This window comes from Tiliqua scincoides, chromosome 2, assembly GCF_035046505.1.
Source record: "Tiliqua scincoides isolate rTilSci1 chromosome 2, rTilSci1.hap2, whole genome shotgun sequence".
NCBI classification, from domain to species: domain Eukaryota; kingdom Metazoa; phylum Chordata; class Lepidosauria; order Squamata; family Scincidae; genus Tiliqua; species Tiliqua scincoides.
In genome coordinates, this window is record NC_089822.1 from 157,942,804 (window position 1) to 157,954,133 (window position 11,330).

Below are 11,330 nucleotides of genomic sequence, written 5' to 3' on the forward strand. Positions count from 1 at the left end.
TTAATCAAGTAAATTAGAAGATTGCACAACTACAGCATATAATCACAGATTAAAAAATTTCCCCTGATTAATTGATGGACTAAGATTGATGGGTCAGAACCGAGCCATTTACAGACATGTCAGCTCACTTCATTGTGCCAAATATCTTAAAAAGAGAAATGTAAAGTTTTTTTTCCCCCTTCCAGGAGGTTGGAGCAACTTCTCTATAAGGAAAAGCTAAAATGTCAGACAAATGACAACGAAAGGGAGACCAACATTTATAAAATGACCAACATTTATAAAATGATGATGATGATGATGATGTTGAGAAAGGGGTTCAAGATACATTTTTCTCCATTTTCCTTAATACTAGAACTTGAATCACACAATTAGATTGACTGGCAGTAGATTCAGGATAAATGAAAGAAAGTACTGTACTCCTTCAAATAACACATAATTAAGTTGTGAAATTTGCTGCCACAACACATGATGATGGTTAGTAGCTTGGGTGGCTTTAAAAGTATATTAGATCCACTCATGGTAGTTAGGTCTGTCAATGATAATTTTGAATCTCCAGATTCAAAGACTGGCATGCCACAATATCAGCCACTGGGGAGCAGCAATGGGAGAGGGCTATTGCCTACCAGTACTGCTGTGGGCAGGGCTGGCCCATCCATGAAGCCGAATGAAGCAGTCAGGCAGCAGATTGGTGAGGTGCACCTATCTCTGTCTGCCTACTTACCTCCACTACTCCTCCTTCCCCTTCTTCTATGGTGGAAAAAAAAAGAGGCATGCTCAGAGGCGGGAATTAGTGTGGAGGGGAGAAGAATGCTGAGCTAGAGCACTGAGCTAGAAAGTAGGAGGAGCAGAGGCTGGTAAATTACTGGGTAAGGGGCAGTATTTGGCATGCTGCCTCAGGCATCAAGAGGTCTTGGGCAGGCCCTGGCTGTGGGCTTCCATGAAACACCTAGTTCAGGGGTGTGGAACATAAGACCCGGGGGCCGGATGTGGCCCACGGAAGCTTTTTATCAGGCCCTTGGGCTCTCAGTTACTTAGCAGTGCTGAGGTGGCACTGCTGAAAGGGCAGCCCACATGAAAATTAGGCTCTCCCATGTCTTGAAATATGATCAAGATTTGTGTGTTCTCTTCTGTCATTTGCAGCTAATGAGTTCCTAAGTGAGAAAAAGTGCTTATTTTTGGTTATGACCTGTTTTATGACATCACTTCCTGCCTAATGGCATCACTTTCAGCCCTCAGCAGGCATCATGAACATTATTCAGCCCCCAGTATGAAACAAGTTTGACACCCCTGGGCTAGAGGCATCAAAGGTTAAACAAACCCTTGGCCCAAATGCAGTGGTAAGCACTGCTATCCCATCACCATTATAGCCATACCCCTTGGCATTTATACATCTGGCAGCAGCCTCCAAGAAGTTTGAGAACCAGGGAGCTACTGGTTCACTGATTCTGTGATTTGTGAGCTAAAATGACAGTTAACAACACACCAGCAGCCACTTGCCATGGGATGGCAACAAATAAGTTCCACTCCAATTATTTTCATACCTTTGTTTGTAGCACAGTCAGTATCTGTAAACCCTTAAACTAAAAAAGGTCTTCGGGGAACCTAAGATGGGTCCTTGGCCTGATTCAGCAGGAGTCATCTAGAGCAGGGCTGTCAAACATAAGGCCCAGGGGCCAGATGTGGCCCACGGAAGCTTTTTATATGGCCCTCAGGCTTTCAGCTGTGGAGTAGTGCTGAGGTGTTACTGCTGAAAGGGCAGCCCACATGAAAATTGAGCTCTCCCATATCTTGAAATATGATCAAGATTCATATATTTTCTCTTTTGTTATTTGCTGCTAATGAGTTCCTACGTGAGAAAAAAGTTTATTTTTAGTTATGACCTGTTTAATGACATCACTTCTTGCCTAATGACATCACTTCTGGCCCTCAGCAGGCATCATGAATGCTATGTGGCCCTCCGTATGAAATGAGTTTGACACCCCTGACCTAGTTGATCATTGATCATTGACTAGGTTAAACTTTCGTCTCATCCAGCAGCGCTCTTATGACATTCACTCATGCAAACCTTGACAGTATCCAGTCCTCCAACATGCTTAGTCTCCATCCTCTTCTTCATTTTGTGCATAGTCCTTTCGTATAGTAATGCTACTGAATTCTGCATGAAGCAAATGCAATGGCAGATTTGCAGTTCCACACACAGTAAAACTGAATCGGACTGAAACCTAGAATTAGCAGACTGTCAAGTTCAATTGTAGGAGGTCTAGAAGGCTTCACTTACGTTGTGTACCATGTGCTGTGGAACATGCACAGAAGCTTGCTGTGTAACTATAGTGATACCATCAGGCAGGAGGCCTCTGCACTTGTCCAATGCCTCACAACATTACAGAAGCTTCCAGAACCATCAAAAGCTCAGGAGAGCTCATCAAAAGCTCATCAAAAACAATCTTTTTGTTTGTTTACTCCCATTCTTGCAGCTAGGAACTGCTGGCCACTTCTTCGTTACTGACTTAGTTTGGTTCAGGCTCCACATGCTAACCAAGGCCTGACATGTACATATTCATGACAGGTTGCCACACCCAAGAGCTGCTGAGAACCAAGGTGTTGCTGTGGTGGGCAGAGAAGCTGCTGGTGGAAGAGGGAAGGCAGGAGCAGGGCCTAGTAGAGGGGGGTAATTTGTACCCGGGTCCAGGGTCAGAGAGGGTCCCAGGAGCCAAAGGAGGGGGCCCAGAAATTTCCAGGAATCTTCCATTTTCCAATCTCACCCAGACTCACTGCCCACTCGGTGGCAACTACTGCCACAAGCCATAAACACCAGGCCCAGGAATGCACGCATTCCTTAACAGTGTCACATCTGGGAGGAAATGGACTCTCTTTGGCTTGTGGATTCGCTTCTCATGAGCTCTGTTGGGGACAAAGGTTCAGAATCCTGCCTAGCCGTTCAGCAAGCTACCAAGTGTTCATTGAGGCCTAGTAACTTGAGGACTGAAGCTTTAATTGGAGAAAGAGCTCAGTGTCTGCAAGGGATAGAGTTCAGCCTAGAGGGTCTCAGTGTCCCTGGACTGAGACACTGGCACATACAGGGTGGTAGCAGTACTACTGAACAGGGGGAACTTGAGGGCTTTAGGGTTCAAGAACCAAGAACTCTGAGCACCCCAAACCCCCCTAAGTTTGCAACACAACCACACACTAGTCTCTAGCAGTTTCCCACAGTCTCCATTTGATCAGTCAGTCAGTCCACTTTCCTCCAAGCTCCTTCCTCTTGCTCTCAGTCTCTCTGACTTCTTACTTCTGCACCCACACCCTTTTCCTTCCTCCATGTGCTGCTTTTATACTGTAGACCTTTTTGCCTTCAAACGGCTGCAGCTGTGCAGCACACTTATGTCAATTTAAGGTCCTGGTGTTAACCCCATGCTTGCCTGCCAGAGCAAGGGCCCACTGTTGACATCACACCTTATTGAGGGAATCTTGTGTAGTTCCATTATGCCATGGCATAGTAGAGTAGGTAAGGAAACAAGTTTTTTGCTTACCTCTCAGTTTCTACCTGGTCCTTGGCTGGCCTATAGCATGCAATGGAGGCTGCCCCAGCACCACTGCACACTGTGGACCTGCCCAGGATGAGATTGGACTGTTAGTGTGTTCACCGTTGGGATCAAGATTCCTGGAATCCTGAAGAAGTGGGAGGGTGTGGCTTTGGTGCATCTTTTTCAGGTTGTCCAACATATACATTTGAATATTGACATATTCATGAAAGATGACAAATGTCCTTACATGCATTCAGATCCCTGGTTCCACATAATGTAACACAATTGGGGAGAAATCTACTAAGTATCTAGCATTTTAAACAGGGAAAGGGGGAAAAAAAACTCTCAAGCCCTGAATAGTAGTTTATAGTGAGAGATTTAGGGCATGCTGTCATTGGTATAAAGTGCATGAAAAGCTAAATTGTTCAAAATGCTAATTTGCATTACACACGCCTCTTGCATTAGCACAGATTCAACATGACAAATAGCAGGGAGAGAGTCTCCAAAGGCAATTTAATGCTCGCCTGTGAAAATGCTTTAATCGTAACATAAAATTACAAAACCTTAATTACTGGTTGCAAGCAAGGACACCCTAGTCTGGGAACTCGCTCTTCATTCCCGCCCACATGACCTCACAGTACCTCAGTTCATCAAGATATGATACGTGAGAATAACAAACTCTGGAGTGTCAATTGCACCACCTTTCCATCTCCCCACATGCAATCTAATTATATCCATTTCACCTGGGTCATCACCTTTAAGGACAATCACTCTTTACCCAGAAAATCAGGAGCTCAAGGTTTTCTAAGCTTTCGAAAAAAAATCAGTTCTCTCCCATGTAAACTGCTAGAGAGGAGAGGAAGGGCTGAAAGCTTAAAAGTCCCACCTGTATTATACACTGTTTCATTCCAGGATAGGATTGGGCTATTACTCTTGTATGTATAACAGCCCAATTCTATCCTAGGTTGGCTCATAGCATTCAGTAGCACTGCATGCTATCAGCTAGCCAGGGACTAGGTAGCGATGGAGAGGTAAGTAAAAAACTTTTACTACTCCACTGCTTCATGGTCTCCAATGGGTGTCCTTGGATCTGCACCAGCCCTTTGGCTGGCGTAAATCCTAGTGGGCCCAGAGGGCATGTTGAGGCCAAGCTGGGGACATAGGACATCCGCCCCAGTGCATCCTCAACATGCCTCTGACAACCCAGATCCCTGCTCATCTGCCAATTTACCTGCTCCAGTGAGGACTGGGTACTTCAATGGTGAGCACCCAGGGCTGCCAGTCATTCACACTGACTGCTTCCACCATTGCTGTAGCTGCTGTGTTAGTGCTCTAGGCCTTCTGCTGATGGCGCACAAGTTCCATCAATGCAAGGCCTGAATAGGATTGGGCCATAAGGCTGCAATTCTATCACACTTTACTGGGAGTAAGCCCCATTGGACATAATGTGCCATCCTTTCGTTCTTTACTTCTGCATAGACATGCATAGGATTGCACTGAAAAGCTACCCTAAACATTGAATAAAGCAGTTTCTATACTGTATTGTCTAGGGGCCAGGAAATGTAATGCCCATTTACAAAAGATACAAAAGTTTCAGAACCTGAACTGGAGACATGCTGTGACCTGTGTGTGCTGCCATTGCACTGTTTCTACCACTGGTCCTCCACAGTATCACAGAGAAGTGGCTAGACTTGTCACAGTGTTTAGCTACTTGTTTCTGTCTTCTCTATTGTCCCAACATGATTCTGATTATCCTCAATACAGTGAGACATGGCAGGAGGCATTCTTGATAGCAAATCACTTTCCCGTTGTAAAAGACCATGTGGACAACTCTTTTGAATAAGAAGGATGACGTCATTGGCAGACTGCCGATGTTTCACCAAACGTGATACCTAAAGGCAGCCTTTTCCAGGTCTTTCTATAGTAGCTCACATCCCACAACCAAACTGCTTGGTAAAATTCTTTGTATATTGCTAGTGGCTGAAGTGACTGCTAATCGTATTCAATGCAGGGAAGCCAAGTGACCTTTGAATATTTATACATTCTTCCTTGTTAATGTGTCTCATAGTGAAAGCTACTACAGCAAAGCATTACCTCCTGCAAATCGAGGAAATGAAGCATGCATGCCTCCCAGACTTCTTTAGCCACTCTCCCAGTGCTTCTCTCTCACATACTTACTTTTCACTGAGTTTCCTAATGAACATATATACTCATATGCAGACCCCTCTTCAGGTCCTTGCCTTGGTGGCATTCCTCAAGTCCCTGCTTGCTTTATCTCTCCAGTCCCAGCTGAGCCAGCCACTCTGAGCAGCCACTCTGCTGGTTTTCTGGTACCTTGTGACTATCCCTGTTGATCTTATTGATGGTCCTCATTAAGTGTTTCATTTTTAAAAATATTTATACCACACCTTTCTATCGCCATCAAAAATAGCATGCACACATTATAAAAACAAGCAATGTAAAATAGCAATTAAGCCACAGCACTGCTGTGATAAAACAATGGAGTGCAAATGAGACACAAAGACAATCACAAGTTGCCTACTAAATGCCCAGATTTCCTCTGAAAGCAAGATTTTAACTGTCTGAAATCTATTAATGAGGGAACCAAAAGAGCCTTTCTTGGGAGGGAGTTTTACCACCAGCAAGAAGAGCCTGACTTCTGATGAAGACCTGAGCAAACAGCCAGGATCATACAAGTAGGTTCATTTTATCAATGTGTTGCCCAAGTTGCCATTGTTCAGCCACCTGCCCAAGGTCCCTAGAAGTGAAATCTCTGAATGGGAAGTCCAATGTACTTATACCTTTAGTACACAAACATATATGTAAAGGCATTCACACAAATAGCGCACTGCTTCCCTTACAATTGGTATCATCACAGACCCAGATAGCAAATGTTGCTGAATTTGGGTGAGGTCTTTCTGTTCTACAATAATTATATACAGATTCAAACTCCCTGCTCAACACATTCTCCAAGTTATCAGTTGACTGTGCAAGAAAGGTTGGTCTGGGATTCAAGCCCAGGACTTCTCATGCCCAAATCGAGAACCATGCCTCTAGACCAGGGTTCTCCAAACCCAGTCCATGGGCCACATCCAGCTCTCAACACCATGTTAAGATATATGATGTGGCGCTAAAGCTGAAACGTTTGGAGACCTCTACCATAGACCAACAAGTCTAATTCCTAACAGTGCCATCTATACATCACTTGATAATGGCACATGTTGGAGTATTCTGGATTAAAAAATAGACATTTTCTGATCTGGCTATGAAATGCTATTCCAAAACCTCTTTCTCCCCCCCCCCCCCAACTAGGTAGTTCCTCTGTTGGATGAATGGCCACTTCTCTCATGCATTAGCTTGGAAGGGGCACCTAGCAGCTAATGAATGCTGCCTGCAGTATCAGCAGTGAAAGCGACCACTGGAATTGAGGCAATACTGTTCAAGGAGTTCTTGGTAGCTAAGATCAGTATGTCTAGTCCACCTTGTGTGTAGGGTGGCTGCAGAGAGAGGTGGGAGACACAGCACCAGGTCCCATACTGGATGCACTAGACGTTAGTACTGGACTCCAGTGCATGCCGGTGGCCACACACCCATACAGAAAACGGGTGCAGTCAGTGGATCTTTGCACAGAAGATGTTTGCTCCGACTGAAGGAGCACACCAAGGTAAGGGCCAAGGGAGCTGGAATTCTGAGGATTGTTCTCCTGACGGGCTGGGCTCAAGAGGGACAGGCTGCACCTGTGGGTTCAGGTCACTGGTGGCCTCATTCTCCCAATCCCTTTCTTCCTTTCATGGGCATGCCCTGGCCTGCCAGCCTCATTGTGCCACATATTCGTCTCAGCTGAGAAGCACGTCAGCCAGTAACGGCTGGATGCCATGGATGTTGCTTATATTTGTTTACCTCTGTGGCCTCCCAAAGATGCATGGGAGGAAGGAGGCAAGGTAATTACAGTTGGGCTGGGGCAAAGGGCTCCCTGGGGCAGGTCACTCCTCACAGCTCCTGGCAAACACCGTGGCAAAGCACAATGACATGGCAGAATTTCACGGTTGTCCATCTTCACCTTGGTTTTAGCTGTGTGTTCCCAGCAATGGACAGATAGAGAGCTCAGCTTGAGCAGCTGAATCATTTGGAGTAGCACGAAGACAACATCTGCCAGGATGTGTGCGACTGGTCTATCATAGGGACATGCACTGTGATCTAAACATCATTAGCACTGAGCAGTGTCTCCTGGTAAGGAGTTTCCAGCCCAGGGGACTCTGCAGAGAACACACTGTGCCTGGGTGCTTTGCTTTGTTCCTCCTCCAGAGTGCAGTGATTTGGGTCAGAGTTATGGTCTCCAAAGCAGTTTTAGGATGTCTGCTTCTGTTTGGAGCACTGGATCAGCAAGTGTATTTTCAGCTTTGCTTGGATGCTTATGTCAAAAAAGAAGGCCTAGAAAACAGGAAGAGATTAAAGCTATATGCGTGTAAGGTTGCCAACTGACCTGAAGCATCTATCCAGTTCCTGTGCCTTGTTTTTAATGTATATACCCCATCCTTCAATTAAAATGTATTTCCAGAGTGGTTTTAAAATCAGGGTGACTACAGAAATCAGTAGGTGAAGCTTTTCTTAGAGTCACCTGCTAATTCCTTTATAACAAGCTGCTGGAGCAAGGGCTAGTAAAAAGTAACAATCCTATATTGTGCTGGAACAGGCCAGGAGGCTTGCGCTGTATCCAGTGCAAGACAGGGCACCAAAGTGGCTCAGCCAGAGGTAAGGGGAAACTCTTCCCCTTACCTCCAGGTAAGCCACTACAGTTCTTATGGGTCTCCTTGGACTTGTGCCACCCCCTCCCCTTCCATACATTCCCCCATTCCTTCCGCTCCCTGCCCCATTCTGTTTATGCTACACCGCCACTGCAGGCTTACTGGGTCTGGCAGGGGCAGTGGGCTTCAGTGGTGAGGCTTAGGGACTGCCACGTCTTGCAGCAGTGCTTGCAAAAATCCCATCAGCAGCACACTCCACACGCCATTCAATAGCATTTTACGACAATGGAACACTGTTCCTCTATGAAAACCACTCTGTGCACCAGCCCAGTCCTCATCAGGACTGGGCCCGAAGTGTTTTAACTTTTCAGTGATGTTAAAAGGCAAAAAAGAGACAAAAAAGGTAATGTGTGAAATCAGTCTGTTTTCACTTGGAAACATAAAGTACCTGTATGAATATAGCAAACATCTTTGCAAATGTACACATTGTAATGTACACTTGCCTGGACCCAGCCCCTTGTTGGGCAAAGCTGGGTTAGCTTCTACTTGATGTGCAAAATCACCCTTTGCTTCACATGTTTGGGAATGTTGCTGGCTTCTTTAATTGATGTTGTTAGTGTTATGATTTTGTCTTGTACACTACTTCAAATGCCTTTTTAAAGGCAACATAAAAATCTTTTAAATAAATACATGTGAGCGTGACTCATTTTGTGAATCCTTCCTTGGTTTCAACAGTAGGACTGAACTAGAATACCCCACCACAACCAATAGTGGGACGTGTTGTGTTTTTTTTCCCTTTCCAACTTACGCAGTAAAGAAGAAAATTGGGCCAAGAATCCATTAAACTTCAGACAGTCCCATTTGATCCTGGATTAGAATTGCATCACAAGCAACTCACTGCCTTTAGAATATCCAACTGAAGAGAACAAGGAAACCCACTCCAGAAAAAAAGTCCATTCCCATGAAATCCCTGAGAGCCGAGGAGCATTTGAATAACATATTTGAACTTCTGGATTCCTCTCTACACTAGAAGCTGCATTCCCAAACTTTGGAGGTTTCTTCATTACTATGCAAGATGTGTCCAGCCCTTCTGCTCCCCTGCACCATTCCCTATTTTTTCCCACCCTAGCAAGTTATGTTAGAAGTGGCTGAATTTTCGAGATGAGAAAAAATGTAAAAGGGGGGAGGGGAGGGGCTGGGGACCCATCAGCTGTGACCTGCTCAGAAGGCAAGGCGTCAAACCCACAGAAGGAAACAAAAGCAGGATAGATTAGCATTTCCAAACTGAGCAAAGACTGGGCCCCATTGCAGAGCTGTTTATTCTAGGCGTTGATTTTCAATATTTGGAATGATTAGCAAGTGAAAGCAGGTTGTTGCCAAGATGGAGCTGTGCCAACCCTATGCTCAATGGAAGAGAAAGAGCAACAAATAAAAGGAAGGCCAGAACCAGAGAGAAAAGAAGGGCTTATGTGTATATTTTCCCTCTGAAGGGGAGTGCGGGTTGAGGTGTTGGTGTTTGCCCAGTGAGAAAAGAAGATGAATTGCAGGACAGCTGGAGGAATATTGTAAACAAACAACAGTGTAAAAATCATACTGATCCAAAGGGCTGTTATAGAGAACCTTTGCTCCTCCATTGAACACAGTACAGTCAGCATCCATGATGTTACCAGGAAGGAAGGAACCAAACTCCAAAGCCCTCCACTCAGCCATTGGCTCCAGCAAGAACTGCATGCTTCAGTCAGCACCTAGTTGGGAAACCCAAAATGAATTTTCCCAAGAAAGCAGTCAACTGTGAGGAAATGGAAACGAGCAATACTCACCTTCAAACTCGAGCCTCTGATTACATCTGCAAACTTTATAATCATATTCAGATTTCATGTGCTGAGACCAATAAAAACATTATCCAAATGCTTTCCTCAGTCTTCACAAAGATCTCACACCATACAACATACCCTAGATCCTCGGTAGCCAGCCTTCTGGGCAAGGCCATTGCATAGATTTCCATTGGCTACCTATCTTAGTATCTCTCTCCTTAGCGCTGTAGGAAAGCTGTTTGCCCGAATTGCACTAAAGAGGCTCCAAGTACTTGCAGAGAGTGTCTATCCAGAATCGCAGTGCGGATTCCAAGCCAACAGGTCCACCACTGATATGGTATTCTCCCTTAGACAACTGCAGGAGAAATGCAGGGAACAACGACAGCCACTCTTTATAGCCTTCATAGATCTCATGAAGGCTTTCGACCTGGTCAGCAGGGACGGCCTCTTCAAGATTCTCCCCAAGGTCGGATGTCCACCCAGGCTCCTCGGCATCATCAGATATTTCCACAAGGACATGAAGGGCACTGTTGTCTTCGATGGCTCCACATCAGACCCCTTTGACATCCAAAGCAGAGTGAAGCAGGGCTGTGTTCTTGCACCAACCTTGTTTGGGATTTTCTTCGCTGTCCTGCTGAAGCAGGCCCTTGGAACTGCAACAGAAGGCATCTATCTCCGGACCAGATCAGACGGAAAGCTCTTCAACCTCTCCAGACTGAGAGCAAAGTCCAAAGTCCAGCTGAAATGTCTGTGTGACTTCCTCTTTGCCGACGATGCAGCTGTCACTACCCACTCTGCCAAAGATCTCCAACAGCTCATGGATCGTTTTAGCAAGGCCTGCCAAGATTTTGGACTGACGATCAGCCTTAAGAAAACACAGGTCATGGTTCAGGATGTGGACTCACCTCCCTGCATCACAGTTTCTGCACATGAACTGGAGGTTGTCCATGACTTTGTGTACCTTGGCTCAATGATCTCCAACACTCTTTCTCTCGATACCAAGCTAAACAAACACATTGATAAAGCAGCTACCATGTTTTCCAGACTCACAAAGAGAGTCTGGTCCAACAAGAAGCTGACAGAACATACCAAGATCCAGGTCTACAGAGCTTGCGTCCTGAGTACACTTCTGTACTGCAGCGAGTCATGGACTCTTCGCTCACAACAGGAGAGGAAACTGAACGCTTTCCACATGCGCTGCCTCCGACGCATTCTCGGCATCACCTGGCAAGACAAAGTTCCAAACAACA